This window comes from Musca autumnalis, unplaced genomic scaffold (assembly GCF_047663935.1).
Source record: "Musca autumnalis isolate F117 unplaced genomic scaffold, ASM4766393v1 scaffold_5, whole genome shotgun sequence".
NCBI lineage: Eukaryota > Metazoa > Arthropoda > Insecta > Diptera > Muscidae > Musca > Musca autumnalis.
In genome coordinates this window covers 100,227,599-100,250,798 of record NW_027412088.1, presented here as the reverse complement: position 1 = coordinate 100,250,798, position 23,200 = coordinate 100,227,599, and the positions used below count along the sequence as shown (strand labels likewise).

The 23,200-nt window shown below is 35.2% G+C and overlaps 1 protein-coding gene across 3 annotated transcripts in view; it reads left to right on the top strand.

Moving 5' to 3' along the window:
* The window catches only part of LOC141387357 (uncharacterized), a 676,195-nt gene that overhangs the window by 259,291 nt on the left and 393,704 nt on the right, over positions 1-23,200 (top strand). Inside the window, exon 1 of one of the 3 annotated variants that reach the window (XM_073956946.1) lies at positions 16,326-19,042. The exons of the other annotated variants lie outside the window; for them this stretch is intronic. The gene's annotated coding sequence lies outside the window, so the exon portion shown is untranslated. Of the gene's footprint in view, positions 1-16,325; positions 19,043-23,200 lie in introns of those variants that run through there. 3 annotated transcript variants of the gene reach the window in all.

Genomic DNA, 23,200 nt, shown 5'->3' with positions numbered 1-23,200 from the left:
GTGAGATCTGTCTTTTTTCTATAGAAAAAAAGTCAGATCTCACGATCTGAGATTTTTTCTATAGAAAAAAGACAGATCTCACGATCTGAGATTTTTTCTATAGAAAAAAAGTCAGATCTCACGATCTGAGATTTTTTCTATAGAAAAAAAGTCAGATCTCACGATCTGAGATTTTTTCTATAGAAAAAAAGTCAGATCTCACGATCTGAGATTTTTTCTATAGAAAAAAAGTCAGATCTCACGATCTGAGATTTTTTCTATAGAAAAAAAGTCTATAGAAAAAATCTCAGATCGTGAGATCTGACTTTTTTTCCATAGAAAAAATCTCAGATCGTGAGATCTGACTTTTTTTCTATAGAAAAAATCTCAGATCGTGAGATCTGACTTTTTTTCTATAGAAAAAATCTCAGATCGTGAGATCTGTCTTTTTTCTATAGAAAAAATCTCAGATCGTGAGATCTGACTTTTTTTCTATAGAAAAAATCTCAGATCGTGAGATCTGACTTTTTTTCTATAGAAAAAATCTCAGATCGTGAGATCTGACTTTTTTCTATAGAAAAAACCTCAGATCGTGAGATCTGTTTTTTTTTCTATAGAAAAAATCTCAGATCGTGAGATCTGTCTTTTTTCTATAGAAAAAATCTCAGATCGTGAGATCTGTCTTTTTTCTATAGAAAAAATCTCAGATCGTGAGATCTGCCTTTTTCTATAGAAAAAATCTCAGATCGTGATATCTGCCTTTTTCTATAGAAAAAATCTCAGATCGTGAGATCTGACTTTTTTCTATAGAAAAAATCTCAGATCGTGAGATCTGCCTTTTGTTCTATAGGAAAAAAATCTCAGATCGTGAGATCTGACTTTTTTCTATAGAAAAAAATCTCAGATCGTGAGATCTGACTTTTTTCTATAGAAAAAATCTCAGATCTTGAGCTCTGACTTTTTTTAAATGGAAAAAATCTCAGATCTTGAGATCTGACTTTTTTCTATAGAAAAAATCTCAGATCCTGAGATCTGTCTTTTTTCTATAGAAAAAATCTCAGATCGTGAGATCTGTCTTTTTTCTACAGAAAAAATCTCAGATCGTGAGATCTGTCTTTTTTCTACAGAAAAAATCTCAGATCGTGAGATCTGTCTTTTTTCTATAGAAAAAATCTCAGATCGTGAGATCTGTCTTTTTTCTATAGAAAAAATCTCAGATCGTGAGATCTGTCTTTTTTCTATAGAAAAAATCTCAGATCGTGAGATCTGACTTTTTTTCTATAGAAAAAATCTCAGATCGTGAGATCTGACTTTTTTTCTATAGAAAAAATCTCAGATCGTGAGATCTGACTTTTTTCTATAGAAAAAACCTCAGATCGTGAGATCTGTTTTTTTTTCTATAGAAAAAATCTCAGATCGTGAGATCTGTCTTTTTTCTATAGAAAAAATCTCAGATCGTGAGATCTGACTTTTTTCTATAGAAAAAATCTCAGATCGTGAGATCTGTCTTTTTTCTATAGAAAAAATCTCAGATCGTGAGATCTGCCTTTTTCTATAGAAAAAATCTCAGATCGTGATGTCTGCCTTTTTCTATAGAAAAAATCTCAGATCGTGAGATCTGACTTTTTTCTATAGAAAAAATCTCAGATCGTGAGATCTGCCTTTTGTTCTATAGGAAAAAAATCTCAGATCGTGAGATCTGACTTTTTTCTATAGAAAAAAATCTCAGATCGTGAGATCTGACTTTTTTCTATAGAAAAAATCTCAGATCTTGAGCTCTGACTTTTTTTAAATGGAAAAAATCTCAGATCTTGAGATCTGACTTTTTTCTATAGAAAAAATCTCAGATCCTGAGATCTGTCTTTTTTCTATAGAAAAAATCTCAGATCGTGAGATCTGTCTTTTTTCTACAGAAAAAATCTCAGATCGTGAGATCTGTCTTTTTTCTATAGAAAAAATCTCAGATCGTGAGATCTGTCTTTTTTCTATAGAAAAAATCTCAGATCGTGAGATCTGTCTTTTTTCTATAGAAAAAATCTCAGATCGTGAGATCTGCCTTTTTCTATAGAAAAAAATCTCAGATCGTGATATCTGCCTTTTGTTCTATAGGAAAAAAATCTCAGATCGTGAGAACTGACTTTTTTCTATAGAAAAAAATCTCAGATCGTGAGATCTGACTTTTTTCTATAGAAAAAATCTCAGATCTTGAGCTCTGACTTTTTTTAAATGGAAAAAATCTCAGATCTTGAGATCTGACTTTTTTCTATAGAAAAAATCTCAGATCGTGAGATCTGACTCAGCATATGACTAAGGAACAAGCAAACACAATAATCCATTATCTCAAGAATTGTGGACTTTCTCCCGATATAGTCCATATTCCAACCTGATACATGACTGTATGGTACGGTGTGCAAAGTTTGGACCAATGAGAAACTCCCTGCTGGAATTATCTTACGGATTTGCTAGTTTAGTTGGTTCCGTCAGGGTTACTTGGAGATTTTAGGCCATTATCTCACTTAATACCGCAAGGACAAACAGCTGAACAAATTTTAAAACGATCTGAGAGGAGCTCTTATACTTTTTCAGTATTTCGTCTGGGAGGTACCTGATCGCTGATAAATTTTAAACCTTATTCGTATAGATCTCGCAGTATTCATTAGAACAGTAATGTTTTGGAAATGTATGTATATTGGGTTTGTTTCTTTTCATTATGTCACATGCTGAGCGTGTGTCTCTGTCGACAAAGTCGACTGATACTTTTTACTTGCCATTTCATTAATACAAGAAGCCCTATCAACACCCTTTATGCTTTCTTCTGTCGTATCGATATGTTAATTAAAATGATTTCCAGTCATTACAGCCGTTCGGTTCTGTTCATCCTTAATTTATTGCCTTGGATAAATGAAGAATTATTTTGAAATTGCCAGGAATAAAACGCCGAATTAATGAATGAGTGAATGAAATGAAATAATGATATTGAATCCGCTTCAATGTCTGGCTGACTGGGTTGGTCGGTTGGTTGGCAGGGCTATTAATTTCTTTTTTGACTGCAAGTACTGTTAATTTATTTTATTGTTGAGCTGTCGCTACATATCTACTAGGTTTAATGTAATTTAATTCAACATGCATTTTGCGCGGTAGATGAACCTATAGTATTGATTTACTATGGGGTCACATGGAATTGCCTGATTGCTTTTTTTTCAAGGTTAACTTTGTTGCTGCTGAACAATCATTATTCTTAGAAGGATATAACAGAGTGGTCTTTTGTGCAAAATGTTAGATATTTTCACTCCTGCATATGGGATATCATTATACTGATTCGAAACAAAGTATTTCATATCAATTTATACCTTTGAAGTTCTCACTTTTCACAACTCAAACCGCAAATAATATCGCTTTACACTTTTATAAAATGTTTCCCACTCCACTAATTTCAAAATTTTTTCACAAATCCGATGAAGTAAGTACTACAGACTTGGGTAACTGTAAACACCATATGATTACTATTTACTTCCAAATAAAATTGAAGCCAAGTTTATGACATCCAAAGCAAATGAAACAATTATTTTTAGAACGCCTATTACTTAAAATATTAAAATATTGGAACATAATAGAAGTTATTTGTTTTAGTAAATAAGAACAAAAATACACATTTCCAACATTTCCAACAATAACGGACTTGAACCTTCACATTGACAAAAATACTTGACATTTCAACACCACAATTCAAATTTCTATTCAATAAATTGTATTCAGAAGTACTTGATTTTGACCATTTTTGGCACGGTCGTTTCACTGTATATCACTTGTATGTGTGTGCCCAAACTACGGACACAAAAGTAAATTGATGGCAGAATTATGTATATTCATGTTTAAGATGTAAAAAACTACAGCATACTTTAAGGCTGTTACATATCTTGCCGTTATAACACATTGCTTCTTGTATAACAGTTGAGAATATACAGTAAGCCATACCAATAATGCCAACATCTAGGTATTGTCAAACACCATCATTTGTTCGCCTATTTGTACTTTAGTCGCGTTGTTTTATACCTCCACCATACTAGTACAAATTACATATATAGTAAGTTTGCCATTCCGTTTGTAACTTTTCGAAATAATCATTTTAGATCCCACAAAGGATATATTCTAGGTGAAATATATTATGGGTACGTATAACTTTTGGTATTGAAAATAGGCTATATATGTATGTGGGTCCACGGTTTGGTATAGTCGCCATATAAAGTGACGCGTCGATGCTATAAGGACCTTCATTCTGGAGAAAGACAATATTTGGGTATTATTTAGCCGGATCTACATCCTCATATAAAAATATTCAACAAAATATTGCAATTTACCCCAAAACATTGTGGAATTGAGTGAAAACGCTGCGCAGTCTTCGTAAGAGCGACACCTAGAAAAAACAAGAGCTCCGATTTGCTCCTTTTTACTCGCGAGTGAAAAGTACCTGCGAGTGGGAGTACTCGAAGAGCACGAGTTTTAAAGGAAGTTTACTCTCCACTTTTTTGTTTTATTTGCGAGCACTCGCGAGTACTCCTGGTTTAAAAATAAGAGTAGGAGTGAAAATACTCGAAATAGAGTACGAGTTTACTCAAAGAGTAAAATCGAGTAGGAACAAGTAAAAAAGTATTTGTCGGCTCTGCCGACAGAGATATACCCTCAGCCTATGTGAATTGAAACTGTGAGCCAAATTTTGGACCAAATCCGTTGACCACTTCGAGTGCTATAGTGCGCTCCAGCCACAACACATGGTGTCATAGGGATTTTTACAACTTTCGGGTTATTTTCTCAGAAAGTATTTACTTGCCCCTGAAAAAATTGTACCATCGTAAGTGGGTCAGTGAATGGAAGTTGCTTCAACAAAGCTCAAAGTGATTCGAGAGCAGGTCTTAAAGTGAACTTATCCGAAATTTTGTGTGGGAGGTACCCGAAGGAGTGGACAAATATAGTCCTGATCTATACCTGGTAGATATATTAGGATGTGTAAAGTATGGACTAAACCGGTCACTCCCTTCAAGAGTTGTCGTACGCACAATTTTTCCGAACATTTTTGAACTTTTCTGGAGGAGATACCTGAAGGAGTGGACCGATATGGCTTATCTTCGAACTTAAACTAAGTTTGCACAAAATATTGCGAAGGCCAAATGTTGGACCGAATCGGCAGATCCGTCGGAGAGTTATGCTGCGCTCCAACAACTACACACGGTGTCATATGGTTTTTTTTTACAACTTTCAGGCTATTTTGTCAAGAAGTATGGGCTTGCCCCTGATGAAACTTGTACTGTCGTATGGAGGGCCGTGAATACAAGTGGCTACAACAAAAATCAAAACGATTCGGGAGCAGACCCTAAACTGAACTTTTCCAAAATTTTGTGTGGGAGGTACCCGAAAGCGTGGACCGATGGAGTCCATATTGGAACCTCATCTAAGTTTGGTATAAATTTCACTATGTGCAAAGTATGGACCAAGTCGGTTACTCCTTTCAAGAGTTATCGTGCACACAAATTTACATGTTCCAAATTTTGTGTGGGAGATACCATAAGGAGTGGTACGATGTACGTTCCATATTTGGACGTAATCCAAGTATGTACGCGAGTGTTATGTTAGGTACAACCATTTTAGTTAGTGCCGGCAGATTTTTTGGAGCTCCAGGGCCATTATCTCAAAAAGTATGGACTTGCCCCCGAAAAAGAATATACCGTCAAGGAAAAGAAAACAAAGTCAAAATTTCAATTTTTAACAAAAAATGTGCCGTTTATTGGCCATTAATCGGTCAAAAAAATTTTAAGGAAAATTCTCTTATTTGAAGACAAAATTTTGATGTATTCAATAAACTCACAAAAATATATGAAGACTGAACACCAATTTTTTGTAATTTTGGGTGGATAATGTGGCTAAAACCTTAAAAACCCGAAAATTGGGCGGTACCGTTCCCCGTTATATCAAAATGTGAACAAATACCAACAATTCTCTGTAAAAATATTTCGCAAGACCTGGCGAAGACTAAATACCAAATATCAGCTACATTGGTTGTTTAATGTGGCTAAAACCTGGAAAATACCGAAAACCGGGCGATACCGTTCTATTGGAGCTATATCAAAACGTGGACCTATGTACATAATTTTTATCAGAAAAGTTTTTTTGGTCCCTTGGGAACACTCAATGCAAAATTTCGGCGTATTTGGGCGTGAGACATATGTAAAATCTTCAAAATTCCGAAAATCGGGAGTACCCTTATATGGGGTCTATATCAAAACGTGGACCTGTGTCCATAATTTTTATCGGAAAAGTTTTTTGTAAAGTGAAAAACCCGCATATCAAAATTCAACCAATTTGGTTGATAAGTTTAGGTAAAATATTCAAAATACCGAAACATTAAGAAGTACCGTTGCATGGGGACTATCCCAAAACGTGGGCCGACCTCCCCAATTTTTTGCTCTCGACATTGTTAGTGAACTATAAGTATTTATACCAAAATTCATCTGCCATCGTCAACTCCTTTTATATTTATTTATTTGAACTCGCGACAGTGCAGCGTTTTTTTAAGGTTATGCGCCATTATCTCGGGAACTATGGACTTGCCCTCGAAAAAAATTACAATGACGTAACATCCTGTAACAATAAATTTCATAACGATTCGTGAGGTGTCACTAAACTGCACTTATTTCAACTTGCCCTTTCCTCCTTCAGTTCACAGCAACATCAAAAACTGTTGCTACCACACATACAAACGGTCAAAAAATAAATTTCCTGCTCGATTTTACTCTTGAAGTAAACTCGTACTCTATTTAGAGCATTTTCACTCCCACTCTTTTTTCTTGCAAAATTCGTACTCTTTACGTACTCGCAAACACTTTTCACTCGCGAGTAAAAACGAGAAAGTCTGAAAAATTCCTCGCGAGTGACGAGTAAAAATAGAGTATACTCGATTTATTTTTTCTACTCGCGCGAGTACTAGAATTCGAGCGAGTATTTCGGAGCTCTGAAAAAACAAGCATATTACAATTTCTTTGTACATACCTTTATTAGTCTATGGTTGTAATATGGCATGTTTTTATATAGGTCAACGCTTTGTATATCGCCTATAATGGAATTTTGATGTATTAGTTCCATTTGACAGCCGAATTGGTTGTAATTTGGTTCTTTGTGTTTCCAGAGCACAGTGGATCCACCCATTTGCCAAAAATAAAAAATTATTGTCAAAATTTTGGTACAACATCTGGCAACTCTGAAAGCTATGACATGGACCTTTTAAAAAATATATTAGTTTTTGTTTCATTCGAACGCGATCTTCTTAAGAATAGCTTCAAAAGTCGGAACATTTGACTAATATGTTTTGTTGTGAGTAAAACCTATATTTTAAGTGCACGTAAATATATTCAAAATATCGCGAAACTAATATGTATAGCAAAATATTATAGTGGATGTTGAAGGAGAAGGTAATAGCTTAATTTTCATTAAAAATTTGTGTTTTAGCGTGTTGTGGAATTCTAGTTAGCTGCATATTTTCCTAGTGTATTTTGTAATGCCAATTCGATCATATACTTAAATTTGACCTAAGGTTTTAGTCATGATGCCCACCAGTGCCCACCTCGGGAATAATTTTCCAAAGTAGGTCATGGGTTTATGATTATTCAGTATTAAAATCAGCTGCCATCTAGTGCCAGACTATAAATGGTGGGTCGCTGACTAAAGCTGACCTGGAATAGGGTTTCTATGGATATATTAGCGTATAACTCTGTTATCTGACCACGTACATTAACATAATTGGCATCAGTGGCAAGATGAAGAAATCTTCTTCCAAATTTGTCTTACGTTGGCGGTGCGTGACTTCCAGGAAGAACGCTATAAGACCTTTATTAAAAATTTTACCAATTTTCAGACAAAAATGTTGATTTTTTTAATCCGCTAAATTGGTTGAATTTTATGTTTTTTTGGAGATTGTTTTGTTTTCTCAAGCTTATTTTTGCATCATAAGATATTCGGTAGCATTGTTCATGTCATTTTGTATTAAGTGCATAAAACAATTTTTACCGTATACCCCCTCCAGAGGGGAAAGGGGGGAGAATGTTACACTCGTGGTTTCTTAAAACACTCTTCGCTGCAGCACAAAGCTGTAACCGGCGCATTGGCTTGATTTTTACACTCTAAATATTTTTGGCCCCTTTCTCCATACAAGTGGATCCACTGTGCAGAGGTAAGAAAACATTTTTAGAAAGAAACTCTATATTTGTCTTCATTTGGGAATAGACCCCGTATAAGGGTACCACCTGATTTCATTTATTTAAAATTTGTATACCTTCAGCATTTAAGCTAACGGGCAAAATGTGCCTCATCGAAATAATGGTATTAGACCCCAAGTATGTTAGTACGAAATCCGTTTCAGATAATTTAGAGTTGGTTTAGCCATGTCCGTCGGTCTATCTGTCTGGCTGGAGCCACGATAGCTCTCGAACGGAACAACCGATTCTGTCCAAAATTTGTCTTTCGTAATATTTTGTTCAAACTTAGTTTAAGTTCGTAGATGGTTTATATCGGTTCACTCCTTTCGGTAACACCCCGAACAAAAGTTCGAAAATGTTCGGAAAATTTGTGAGAACGATACCTCTTAAAGGTAGTAACCGATTTGTTCCACACTTTACACATTGTGAAATTTATATCAGACATAAATGAGGTTCCAATATGGACTCTATCGATCCACTCCTTCGGGTACCTCCCACACAAAATTTCAGAAATGTTGAGTTTAGGACCAGCTCCCCAATCGTTTTGATTTTTGTTGTAACAACTTGTATTCACTGCCCCCATATGACGACGAAGATACTCCTGTGTACACGTTAACTCTTTAAGCGAGTGGCCGATTTGGTCCATACTTTACACTTTCTAATATATCTACCACATATAGATCAGATTCCAATATGGACTATATTTTTTGAAGCAACTTATTCTCTGCCTCAATTACGACAGTAAAAGTTTTTTTCAGGGACACGTCCATACTTCTTAAGAAAACAGCCAGAAAGTTTTAAAAACCACCTAAGGCACATATGTAGTTACAGGAGAGCACGAAAACTCTCGAACTGATCAACCGATTGGGTCCAAAATTTGGCCTTCGTCATATTTTGTCCAAACTTAGTTTTATTTCGATGATGGGCCCCAATATTTAAAAAACGTCAGTAATATGGTATGTACGATATCCCTTGAGCGTGGCAACGAATTTGGTCCAAACTATGGATCTCCTAATATATTGTCCAAGTTTAGTTTAACTTCTAAAATGGTCCATATCGGTCTTCTCCTAAGGGTAACTCTCCCACAAAAGTTCAAAATGTGTGTCTAGCTGCAGTTTAGGGTCTGTTCAAGGTTTAAAGCATTATTATGTTTTCCGTGAACAAGTACATGCTTTCTGGCATACTGGTCCAAAAGTTATACGATGACACACTGAAATGACTAGTGTGCGCGATATCTATCGAAAAGATATAACTCCCAAAATAAGTTCTACTTCCATAATGCACTATGTCGGTATCATCTCCGTAACACTTTTGAACTTCAGTACTAATCCACATTTTTGTCGGCAAAGGCCACAACATTCTGAAAAGACCCTAATTAAATTCGATCTATCCGTAGATGAAAGTTTCAATTCACATAAGCTGAGGGTATTTTGCCGACAGAGGCAAAGACTGATACTTTTTTACTTGTTTATTTAAACTATTTCGTCATATAATATTTTCTATACTTTACGATTTTTTTCACGTATTATTTAAAAAAATCACAAACCCTATTTACTAACGATATTTCAACTCATTACCATTTTTTAATCTTCAGAATTTTTTATCTTCAGGCTCGTTTTACTGTTAGTTACAGTTTTTTTTACAAGTTATATATTTTTTCTATGTAGTGGACTTTAAAAAGATATGTAGACACGATAAAAATAAAGTAAACTTGTCCTTTCATATACTTTTTGGGGATTTAATGATATGATGGAAATTCCATCTATATATGGGTTAACTACCATACAATTTCCAGTAGCATGTTGAAGAAGTCACGCGAAAAGCTGTAGCTCTGTCGGAGACCTCTTTTAGTAGTAAACTGTTCGAAGAGGTTATTTCCTATTTTAACTGCGGACGGTGTATCATCTTACAAAGCCGAATGAGCACTGCGGGAATATCAAATTTAGACATGGCTTGTAATACCTTTGAATGTTTCTGGCTGTCGAAGTCTGCTTTATAGTGAACAAAAGGTGCTAGTGTCTATCTTTATCTCGTAGGTGTTTTCCAGGATTTTTCGCAAATATCTAGTCAGTGGTGGATTTACCAGATCTAAAGCCGCATTGGTATGACCCAATTATATCATCGATTATAGGCTTTTGTTGTTCACGTAATATCCCAGACACTACCATATATGCAATAGAGAGCTGACTTATTCCCCTATCTGTTTTATACGGTTGGTTTCGAACCCGACGCCCAAACCAAATTTCTTCGTTTTAATGGGTCGCAGTTCCCCCGATGACACCACGTAGGGGTCAGTGTCCAGTGTTCGATCATTGAAAGCACAGTTTTAAATAGAAATTAATAGAAACAATTAAAAAGGTACTGGTACTTTCAACACCATGAAATATTCGAAACTAAAATAAAATAGGTTTCTTGACAACTGTGAATGCAAAAAATACATCCAATTTAGTGTGAAACCGTAGATTTCAAAGTCAAAACTACCTCAAATCGGACGGTACCGGTATATGGGGTCTGGTCCAAAACGTGGACCTATGTATGTCCACAATTTTTGAAGGAGAAATTTCATGAATATTCGGAACCCTAAATGCATACGAAAACGTCGATAAAATCTTCAAAATACTTGAAGTAGGCCGGGGCTTAATGGACCAAGAAACGTCTCTACCAAAAATTATGGACATGGGTACACGTTTTGTTATAACAACCATATAATGGTGCCTCCCGATTTCAGGTGTTTTGACGTTTTTAGAACAAAACGTGGACCTATGACAATCATTTTTTGTGTGGAGGACTTTCTTGATCATGGAGAAATTATAGCTCATTCACCAAAAAAATTTAGAAAAAACGTCAAAATATCTCAAATCGAGCGGTACCGTTATATGGGGGCTATACGAAAACATGGACCTATGTCCATTTCAGCGTCCTATCTCAATTTTTGTGGATGCTAGTGTGATTACCACAGACGGACGGAGAGGCGGACTTGCATAAAAAACCAAAAAGTTAAAACACAAAAAATTGCTTAGCTCTTCTATTTTTCAGCCGATTTCATTAGTTTTTCCCGTTTTCGGAAGCTAATTTAATTTCCTTCTTGATGAAAATAAATAATTATACTGTGTTGTATCTTCTAAGCATCCTAGCGAACGAGGAAAATAATTTCCCCGTTTTTTTGTCCGGTTTTTTACACTTCAACCACTATAGTATAGTCATTTGTTACCCGATTTAAAAATAATAATAGCTTATTCGGATCAATCGAAATCCGTTGTGAAAAACAGAAGATATGCCTGTTTAAATTTGAAAATATATGAAACCCAGATTTTCACTACTTTTACCATTAAAAAACAATGAAACGAAGTGACACAAACGAACCAAACGATTTCTGGAATAGAAGGGGGACAAATGAGTCGTCTTTGGAAATAAAAAGCTTCAATTTGAACTTCACAAATGCAAAATTGCAATCTTGGATGTATAAATAGGAACTCCAAATGGCGAAAATTGTCTAGCAACAAAAAAACAACATCTAATATGCCTGATGATGTTAGCCTAACCATCTAACGAAACGATCGTCGCATAGTGGTTGATGTGTGTAGGACTTCGCTAGATATCAATTTTTCAATGTAATCTCCTTAGGTCATAAAAGCTCGATTAATTAAATCTCACAAATAATGGCCTTCGCCCCTAAAAAGGCAAAAACTTAAAAACAAAGATATTTTCGTTGTCCATGGAACCCAACACCATAGAATTTTGTAACTTTTTTAGCACAGTGTTATTTGTCGATATTTGCCGAAAAAATTGAGCAGTCTCAAGGCCAAAACTGTCTGAAGGAGAGAGTTCTTAATTATTGGGTTGCCTACAATTACGGTATTTGTGTTGCATCGCAAATCTCAATGGTTTGGCTGTTATATGCCAAAATATCCAAAAAAAACGTCAATAAAAAACTTCAAGTCAAAATCGGGACGCTCGATTTTCACCGTAGACATATGGTCTAGTGGACTTTTTTGCTCAGTTCAAACCCAGGAATCAGAAACGCGAAGGGTCCATTACGGTTTTTCCATTCCACACAAATCGCCCGGCCTAACCTGAAGTCTTGCCCCTAGGAACCCTTATTACTACCAAATTCCTTTTATTGTTCATCACGGTGCTCTTTCTTGAAACAATTTTAAATGGAAGGTGCTTACACCTCGGAAATTTTTGCGGACTCTGAAACTACAATGTTTATAGATGAGAACAATCAAAAAACAAAAAAATCGCCGGAGCCCTTTTTAAATAAATCGCGATTTAAGTTGACATTTTTAGGGGTTGTTTAGGTTTTCGCGATTTTGCTTAGAAACCACATTTCCTATCAAAATGGGACTAAAACAAATGTTGTAGATATGAAAATTATCTACAAGATTGACCTTTATGATATTCTCGTCGGTTTTACTGTTTTTGAGATATAGAAGTTCAACTTGGGACAAGTCAAATTCAATTCAATTCTGTATCGCCCCCTTATAAAACAATGTCATGACTGCAAATTCCCAACTTAAACTTATATATCTAAAAAAATGTTACAACTAAGGATAGGTCACTTAAGCCAGTCTTGTAGAGAATTTTCACAGCTTTAAGATTTTCTCAGGTCACATGTCGATACGACTTACCGTATTCAAGCAAATTCGCGAAACCCTAACAAAAAAACTAAAAATGTAAACTGAGCTTCCTTATCTCAAAAATGGTACAAGCTGGGAACAAATGATAAACGTCAATCCTCTAGAGAATTTTGATAGCTACAACATTTTCTTTAGCTCCATTTCGATTGGACTTGCGGTTTCCAAGCAAAATCGTGAAAACCTAAAAAACACCTAAAAATGTGAATTTTGACCGCGATTTATTTAAAATACCCTTCAGCGATTTTTTCTTGTTTTTGGATTTTTCTCATGAACATTGCTGTTTCAGAATTCGCAAAAACTTTCCCTGTGTAAGCGGTTTTCATCAAAAGTTAGTTAAGGCGCATCCTACATGACATTGTTTTATAAGGGGGCGATACAGTCAGTGCATTGTCCCAAGTTGAACTTCTATATCTCAAAAATGGTAAAAACTACGAAAATACCATAAAGGTCGATCTTGTGGAGAATTTTCATAGCTACAATATTTGTTTTAGTCCCATTATGAAAGGAAATGCGGTTTCTAAGCAAAATCGCGAAAACCTAAACAACCCCTAAAAATGTCAACTTAAATAGCGATTTATTTAAAAAGCGCTCCGGCGATTTTTTTGTTTTTTGATTGTTCTCTTCTATAAACATTGTAGTTTCAGAATCCGCAAAAACTTCCGAGGTGTAAGCACCTTCCATTTAAAATTGTTTCAAGAGCACCGTGTTATTTGATTGAAAATAAAAACAATTCAAATATTTTTCAAAAAAAAAAAAAGACAACAGTTTGTTAGTAGTTCGAATTTGTTTGGAATTAGTGAAACAGGCCATACAATTTTGGTCGAAAACGTTGATCAAATCTTCAAAATAGGTGAAATCGGATATGGTCCCATGTGCACAATTTTTGTTGGAGAAACTTACTGACCACTTGGAACCCTGAATGCCAAATTATAGCTAATTCGGTCCGACAATGTAGCCAAAATCCTTAAATTTAACTTTTGAAATCGGGCCAAAACGTAGATCTATGACCACATTTTTTGCGGAGAAGAAAGCCAAACACCTCCAATTCGGACAGAAAATGTAGCTAAAAACATCAAATATCTTGAAATCGGGCGGTACCGTTATATGGGGGCAATTTCCCATCGAATCTTCTTCTTTGTATGGTCGCAACAATGGTAGAAAAAGCAATAGAAGGAGTTGGAGTAGGTAGATGAATTTTGGTGCAAGTACTTATTGTTGGCTGGCAATGTCGAGATCAACAAATATTGGGAAGTTCGGTCTATGTAACGGTACTTCCCAATTTTCGATATTTTTAATATTTTAGCTACATTTATCGTCCAAATTGGCTGAATTTTGAGGTGCAGGGTTCCCAGTTGACACAAAAAAAAACTTTCCCGATAAAAATTATGGGCATAGGTCCACGTTTTGATATGGAACCCTTATAACGGATCAGCTTAATATATAACGATATTCAAAAATTGGAATATAATTAATGTTGATAATTTTAGGAATGTATGGAAAGAAACTCTTTGCCAAGAATTATCGGATTTGAACTCTCATATAGACAAAACTTTTTGACGTATCAATGTCAAAATTAAAAAACATTCTAATTGGAATGTTTTCTATCGACACCCATTAATATATTTGTACTCCGAGGCACTTGGTTTTGGCGCTGTCGTGACACTGGCGTTTAAGGCGACCTTATAATTTCATTATGGTCGCAACTACCGACCTCGATTATCCGTAATGGTTGGGACTGGAGGCATTATGGATAAACGATTTTCCCGGATAATGGAGTAACACTCTTTCTCATATATCGTCTATATAAATAAAAATCAAGTGTCGTTTGTTGGTAATGACATCAGTTGAGAACGGCTGGACCGATTTGGATAATTCTTTTTTTGAAATGGTTAGGTTAGGTTTAGGTTTTTATGCAAAGAAAATTTTTAAATTTTAATCTTTTCTACAAAAACTACTGAACTGATTTTCCTGAAATTAGATGTGTTCGTTTACTCAATAATTTGTACAAATTTGTACAAGTCCAGTAACTTCTTGTAAAGGTCTTTTGCATTGTACTGTAGGGCATGGATAGGCAATGTGCGCTTACTGAGAGCAAGTGAGCGAAAACTTCAATGTAAAATGCATTGAAATGTATGCTCACTTGCTCTCAGTAAGCGCACATTGCCTATCCATGCTGTAGGGTAAACGAACAACATCCAGTTAAATTTCGTACAAATTTTGAGTAAACAAACACACATATTGTCATGGAATGTACATGGATTGCCCCCAGTGAAAATAGGCTACAAATTTAGTTTCGGAGGGGGGCGGGGTATTTCCCCTATACCCTATTTTTTAAAAAATCTATATTTAAGATAATTACGTATGTATCGGTTTGGAAATTAATTTGCGAGACAATTGTAGTTGTGTCTCCGACCTTACCTACTTTTTTTAGGGCCCAAAGACTTGACCAAGCCCACTTTTTAAAATGTTTTCCTGAAATTTTGTGGGAATGCACAGGGATGGCCTCCGATGGAAATAGGATACATATTTTCTTGAATTTTGAAGGGGGCGGGATACTTCCCCTTGCCATATTTTAAAAAAATGCCATATCTTTATGAATAACCAGTAAGGAAAGGATCAAAGTCGGGCGGGGCCGACTATATAATACCCTACACCACTGTGAATATGTAAAATATATATGGGAGCTAAATCCAAATCAGAACAGATTTTGATATAATTTCTCACATTTATTTGTAGACCAAATTCCGTCACATAGCCCAAATTTCATCAAAATTTGACATATATAGCATGTTTCGTGCATCAAATACCTCAAATCGGTTGAAAATATATGGGAGCTATATCCAAATCTGAGCCGATTTCGATATGATTTGCCACAGTTATTTCTAGACTAACCACCGTCACACATTCAAAATTTCATTGAAATCGGACATATATAGCGTGCTTCGTGCAGCAAATATCTCAAATCTGCCTAAAATATATATGAGAGCTATATCCAAATCTGAACCGATTTCGAATAAATTTGGCACACTTATTTCTAGGCCGAATCCCGGCAAACATGCCAAAATTTATTGAAATCGTACATATATAGCGCGTTTCGTGCATCAAATGCCTTAAATCGAGCGAAGATATATATGGGGGCTAAATCCAAATCTGAACCGATTTCGACCAAAATAAATAGCGTTCGTCCTTTGGCCAAAAAAAACTATCTTCCCCAATTTTCAAGCGAATCGGACAATAAATGCGACCTGTACTTTGTTTACAAAAATACATGGACAGACGGACATGCGTAAATCGACTCAGAAAGTGATTCTATGTATACCCCTAAAAGGAACTACGGGTCTATCTCGTCTCCTTTTGCATGTTACAAACTATTGCACAAAGACATAATACCCCTTACCACAAGGTGGTGTATACTATGTTTACATTTACGAAATCCACTCGATTTCAACAGTCAATTCCATTGTTCAAACGTCAAATGAAATCCAATCGATTTCAGATGAGTTTTCATTTGACGTATACGCAAAGGAATTGACAGCTGAAATCGAGTGGATTTCGTAAATGTAAACATAGTAGTAGGGTATAATAAACCAAATGCCGTCATAACCCAATTTAGGTTTTTATGGAAAGAACATTTTACCGCACCCACCTTTTTCAATTTTCATTTCAATTTAAGTTTTAAATTTTCAATTTAAAGTTTTTCTGCAAAAACTACTGAACCGTTTTTTCCTAAAATTGTCCGGGGATGTACAGGGATGGCCCCCCGAAAACAGGCTACATATTTTATTGAATTCCAGAAAGGCAGGGTATATTTTTAAAAAACGCTATATTTGCTAAAATTACGCATGTATCGATTTAAAAATTTACGGATTAATCTACAATTAACCGAACCGATATATCTTAGAAGGTTGCAGGGATGGGCAGAATGTTTTTACACATTTCGCTTCGGAAAAGATGTCCAATTAACGGAAATCAAGAGTCAAATTGGCAATCATGAGATATACTCTACGAAATATTAAGAACTTATATTTTTTTATCAAATTTACATTTTTAATTCTCGATAACGGTACTTTGCTCATGTCCAGTTGATGTCAACGTATTGTACTAAAATTTTATATTTATAGCCCATCCATCAAATCCCCATCTAAAATATTAATATGTATTATCAACAAAATTGGCACAACTCTAATAAAATAATTGAAGTTTTCGGCATCAACGCCCCAAACATTTATTCTGTTTTCTGCTAGAAACGTTCTCGTTTTCGTCGGATTACTTATTCGAAGATACCGTTTTCCGTTTCCGGAGAGGGTTAAAACATTTATTTACCGTTTGCGCTTTTTGTAATTATACGTTGCCTTCGCAAGCGCCAAATTGGCATCACTGGCCCCCATGCGAATGAAAAATCAAAACATATCCATTGAGATGAAAAGATGAGAGATGAGAAAAATAAACAAATCGTGTTTTTTATTTCTGGGGGAGAATAAAATTTTAAAATCTCTTTTAAGGCGGTGGAGGTTTGGGGGATAATAAAATAAACAAATATTGAAAATATGAGGAACAAATTAATTTTAAATTATTTAAACAGAATTCGAAGTTTTATAAAATAAACAAAGCGGAGCTTTCTTAATTATTGGCTATGAGATTGAGATTTGTTGGGGACTGGTTGCGGTGGTGGTGTTTTTGTTATTATTTTTTTGGGGAGTAATGGCTTGCTCTCACATGTGATTGTGTGTTTGTTGGGTATCTTGAATGGGTTGGTTGGCTGATGGCTGCTGTCTGTTGTTGCTGTTTCCATCATTACGAGCGGAAGAGTGGACTGTGGGGTGGGGCATGGAGGTTTTTTTTGTTTTCTGTTGGAGACGTAGGCAGAATAACAAAATGCTGTATGCGAAACAACCTAAACGACCGAACGATTCATGGCAAAACATTTAGTTACAGAGTCAGTCGAGAAAATACTCTTTTGGAGTACGGGCCGTTTATAAATTTTGTGAATTGAAAACGCGAGATTGCAATGCACAACAGCAGCTGATTTGTTATTTTTTCAGTCTTCATTGTGTGCTCTCATATTTTGTTGTTTTTCCAACAACAACAACTACTTGGCGCTGAGGTGCAATTGCAAGCAAAAAATTAGAATTGCATAGAAATTTTATGCAAAATTAAAAAAAAAAAAATAAATTATCTAAAGAAATAAATAAAAGTAAGAATTTAGTACGCCATTCGGTTGCGTATTCGCGTAACTTTTTACAATTTCTGTCTGAAAAAACGGGTTTCAGAAGTGCGAATTTGTTAAATCAATAAATCCTATAATATATTGATATCTACAAAGCAAATAATCGTGTTTTCAATGGTGATGATGAAAAAATGCTAAATCCATAATAATGGCAAAGTGTGAAAAGATGTTAGTGTGTCGCCCCTTGGCTTAGATGGCCGAAACAGGGAAGGGAGGTGTATGAAAATTTATTAATTTGCAAAAAGTAAAAGCAAAGTGGAAAGTTCCATATTTGCAGTGGAGGAAAATTCAGCCACAAAAAATTCTGCTAAATTATTTCAAAATTCTTCCCAAGAAAAAAAGTTGGGCAAACCATAACGTCGTCGTCAAGTAGCATAAAACCCACAAAAAATCGGGAGCATTTTGTAAGAAAAGCATGAATGTATAAATGTGCATGTGTCTGTGTATATACAAGTGAAACGACCATCAACGAAAAAGAAGAAGCAGAGAAATATAAGCAAAATATGAAAAATATGGCCAATTGAAAAGTAAAAAAATAATAACAAAAAAGAAAACGTACCTACCTATTGCTCAATTAAAAATATTCTCTTCCATCATGCTGCTCAGTTTGAAATAATACAAAGAAAAGTGAATGTTCTTTTAAAATTTAAATAAACAATATGTTTATGGTGAAATTTTATTATAAAATATAATCTCCAAAACAAAAATACCCCTAAATGGCAATATTTTTTCTCTGAAGAAAAAAATCACGGTGAAAGCTAAATTTTAACAGCAAAAAGTAAAGTAAAAAAAAACACAAATCTACTTTGTTTGCAACATTTTGTTGATTTCTTGAAATCTTTACGTATTTCATATCTCTCCAATCTCTGAAGCAGAGCATAACATAAACAATCCAACCCTCCCCTCACGTGTGCTCTTTCGAATACTCGCGCTAACGCAGAGACCCCAAAAAGGTAAGGTTTAATAATCAACAAACGACAAATCACCCAATAAACCCCATCTTCTAACTACAACAACTTGAAAACAATAACTCTATCTCTCTCACATTTGTCGCTGTATTCGTTTGTTTCGTTCTCCGAGTGTACATCTTTGAAAACAACCATAGCTAGCTGTGTTGTCAACTTTTGAATTGACGAAAACAGTTATTAATTTGAAAAATGTGATTTTTGACAATACCCTACGAATTATCCATTTCGTCACGATTAATTAATGATTTCTGTATTATTTATGCTCATAATAAGTAAACCTATAAAAGGGGCAGGTTAATTTAATAAATTTTGAAGATAGGACTGTCGTGTTTTTTGAGGAAGTGGCTGCTGTTGGGCTAACAAAAACGTCGTGGAATATTGTGGCGCATGTGAACGTGGCGGAATATGTGTCGGGGCTGAAGGTCCTAGATGGAGCGGTCGATAAATTGAACACCGTGACCTCGTGAAGAATCAGCATGAACTAATTATTATGTCTTCAGCGCCAGTACGGCATTGCCCTTTGTTGGAGGTGTGTTTCATTCGCTGTTTGGACTAATGGATGAAGAGCATGCAGATAATCTTGTAAAGAGAATCAATATGGTCGAGGAGAACCAAAAAGCTTTGGAGGATTTGTTAAAAAACAAACATCTCTCCAAGCATTACAACCGCGATAATAAAAGAGCAGAATAAAGCGGTGTTCAAGGATATTATCAAACTGAGTGAAACCTTAAACAAAATACAAGGTGAAATTGTCATTGTTGAAAATCGAGAAGCCATAAGGTTAAGGGTTATTGAATTGCTGACAGCGCTGCAAGAGGCTGACACGTTACAGAGAAATTGGATTGGCGTAATGGTCATCCTTCGGTGCAGCTTCCTTCACGAAATTATTCCCATGAAGATCAAAAGGCAGATCCAGATGATAAATTCTGCATTGGGCAAAATACTACATTTGACAGCAGAATCCCCAATCGAGCTCGCCAAGATTTCTGAGGTAACGACCTGAACAACTGAAGAGTAAATGTTATTTAATATCAGTCTGCCTCTAATTAACACAGATATGTTTGTTGCTTATACCGTCCAGTCCTATCCAATCATACAGGATGGATTGTCAGTTCAGTTGAACGCTCGCAACAATTACCTTCTAATCGATGATAGGAAGACTTCCTTTTACACTCTCAAAGAAGAACAATTTGCTAGATGCCAAGGAATGGTTAAGTTGACAATATGCCCGCAGAAACACCCCATCTACAACACCAAAGAGCCTGCTGAATGCGAAGTAAGGTTATACTTGAATACCAAGAGTTTATTATCATCAGAAAGTGAAACAACTTTCACTGGAAATACGTTTTATATATTCTACTATATATCTAATATTAGAACGCATAGCTTTGCCCACAACACTTTCCAATTTGAATGCTAAAGTTGACAATGAACATGTACGTAGGGGAGAGACTCGTACAGTTCTATAAAGAGCAGAGCTTTATAATATTAAATACATTATTTCAACTCCACCCAAGAATACATATTATATACTTGGAAATCCCCACAGGACAATAGATGCAATGTAGTTCGTAACCAAATAGATAATATCCTGATTAATAGACGTTTTCCTGGAGCGGATATACTAACAGATTCTAACCTTCTTATGGCAAATGTTCAGACAAAACAATAAGGCGTAAAAAGCAAGTACCGAAACATGATATAAATTAAGAAACCCGATCATTTAACAAGCACTTGCGAATACAATAAACGCGAACCTTTCATTTAGACGTGAAAAAAGTACTATGTGAAATACTTAAAAAAATCCAGCACCAAGATATGGAGAATGGATTATTGATGGGATAACAGAACTTCGATCAGAAAGGACAAAATGTAAAAACATAAACTTCGAAATATATTAGGAAATCAATAAAAAAATATTAATAGCAAAATGTGAACAAGTTTAAGCCCTAAAAACACTTCACGATGACTTTAATGTGCACAAAACGTTCAAAGAAACAGTCGGATGATACAGAAGCCTCCAAGAATACTCTTTGACGATAATAAATCATGAAACAGAAGCAAATGCGGAAAGAAAACATATCAAAAATATTCTCAGATCATGAAAGATCAGACTATGACTGACCATTATGAAATTTCTCGACTAAATGAAAAATCTGCTTTTATGTGAAAATCCTATTACTAAGAATAAGTATTCTATGCAACAGAAACGCTAAAGGACAGAAAAGCAATTGGTACAAACAAAATTCCCGCCGAAATGCTAAAATTAATTGATGAAAATAATATTCAATTGTTTGTGAAACTCTTCAACAATATATACGATACAGGACAATATCCTGGAAATTGGTTGAAATCTGCTTTTTGATCCATACCAAAGAAAACACAAGAGATTACAAAGACTTATTTGATTAATGATTAATGGCTTAAAAATCGAACCAAATGCGAAGCTGCAACGGGTAAAACGCAATAAAGAGTTTAGGAGGGAATGGGAACCCGAGAAACACTACTTAGTATACAAGTGCTAATTCGCAGACTGCGAAAAGGCTTTCGACACAGGTCAACACGACAAACGGATTGAAATTCTAACATCCATAGGTATTGAACATAAAGACCTAAGATGCATAAAATATATTTACTGGGACCAGACAGCATCAGCAGAAGTATCCGATGTATACTCTCACCATTATTGTTTAATATATATTTGCTGAACAAATCTATCGGGAATGCGTAGAAGGAAAAGTCAATAAACATGGATTTATTAACCATACACTGATAACACCAATATAGTAGTGAGTTCGTTAGGTTCCCTCCAAAATCTTTTAAATTCCCGAATGCGGGGCAATGACAGAGATAGTGTTCCAACGTTTGGTCTTCCCCGCATGCTCTGCATTCACTGTTTCCTGCACAACCTATTTTGTGCAAGTGCGCTTGTAGCCCTAGGGGTGCCGCAAGGACCCTTCAGTCTACTAAAATCCATTTTACTCATTAAAACAAGTTCCTGTTGTATTTTATTTTCTCTTCAATATTCCAGAGGGATACATGGGTATTTTTTGCCTATGCCTTTGACTCTAGACGCGCTGCTTGTAAATCTAAACATAGTTTGTTCCTTACCATGATTTGCCAAGGAATTAGCTATCTCGTTACCCCTAAACCGTGCATGTCCTGGTACCCATATAATTTAACCGAACCATGATAGGGGCAGTCGTTAACTGACTTTTTATACTGCAAAACAGTTTTTGATTTCACCGTCTTACTTGTTATAGCTTTAATTGCTGCTTTACTGTCCTAAATAGTCCTAAATCAAATTCCAGATCGTGCAAACTTATCAGGATATTCTTTTTCCAGACATTTAGCTATATAATTAAGAGAGGCAGAAAATAAACCAAAATTTTAAAAACTTATAAGGCAGGGCTGAACAAAATGGAGAGAGAAGGAAATTTAAGGGAGAGTTAATATTTAATTTTTCTTGATGTTTCATTACTTATTTCAACATTTTTTAAACATTAATGCTCTCTAAAATCGTCCACAATGTAAATTATTAAAAAATATAAATAAAAAGTTGCATAAATGTTTAATTATTCATGGTTCACAAAAATTAAAGAGTACGTTTTCACAATTTGCCTATGTGCTAGCACACATGCGAGCTCAGCCCTGTTATAAAGCATTTATGAGTAAGAAGGGAGAACTGTAACAGAGCTCTATTGCAAGCATGGTCACATTTGGCACGGCGGTGCCGATGATTTTCGGCAATTTACACGCAGACGACCCGAATGCACAGAAAGAGCGTACAAAAGAGAACAAATGTTTTGATTTGTTATTGCTTTACAGCTTACGTGAATACAAACTTACTAACACACTGTTATAAGTTGCCAATATTTTGAATACACTCACATTTTCTCCGTTCTCTTTTTGGTCATGCCTGCTTATTGGATTTTGACGTATTAGACAGAGAAATAATATCAGTTGGGACGGCCGGCAAAAGATTTTCCAGAATGTTCATATAAAACGCATGTTAAAAATTGCAGTAGCTTGTCAATAATACTTCTTGTGATGAGCTTTTATTGACTGCAATCGTTAGTTTACGCATAAGAAAATATTTGCATCTGAAGCGAAAACCTCTATAGCATATACTACTGATGAAGC